A 271-nucleotide genomic window follows, 5' to 3' on the forward strand; every position below is an offset into this window, starting at 1 on the left:
GGCCGAGCCCTGCCTCCGCTGTGTTGCTTTTGGGTTGGTTTTTCTCTCGCTCTTGGTGCCATCTGTGCACACAAATAATTGAAGCAAAAAGGCCGCTTCTTCCCCTGCTCGGAGAGGGCGGAGGGGACTCGGTTCCCTTCTGCCGTGTGCGTCCGACAGGTTTATTAGACAGATCCTGCTGCGGGAGTTGTTATTTTTGAAGGCGAAAGCAAAATCTGCAGAAGGGGAGTAGCCAGCCTCATTTGCTGGGGCCTGCGGAGGCGGGTGGCAG

The 271-nt window shown here is 56.5% G+C and overlaps 1 protein-coding gene across 1 annotated transcript in view; it reads left to right on the forward strand.

Annotated features, from left to right (window-relative positions):
• RHOT2 (ras homolog family member T2) overlaps positions 1–271 on the forward strand; it is a gene marked incomplete at its 5' end in the record, with an annotated part of 9,809 nt that overhangs the window by 8,430 nt on the left and 1,108 nt on the right. The gene's annotated exons all lie outside the window — the stretch shown is intronic.

This window comes from Pterocles gutturalis, unplaced genomic scaffold (genome assembly GCF_000699245.1).
Source record: "Pterocles gutturalis isolate BGI_N339 unplaced genomic scaffold, ASM69924v1 scaffold23722, whole genome shotgun sequence".
Lineage (NCBI taxonomy): Eukaryota > Metazoa > Chordata > Aves > Pterocliformes > Pteroclidae > Pterocles > Pterocles gutturalis.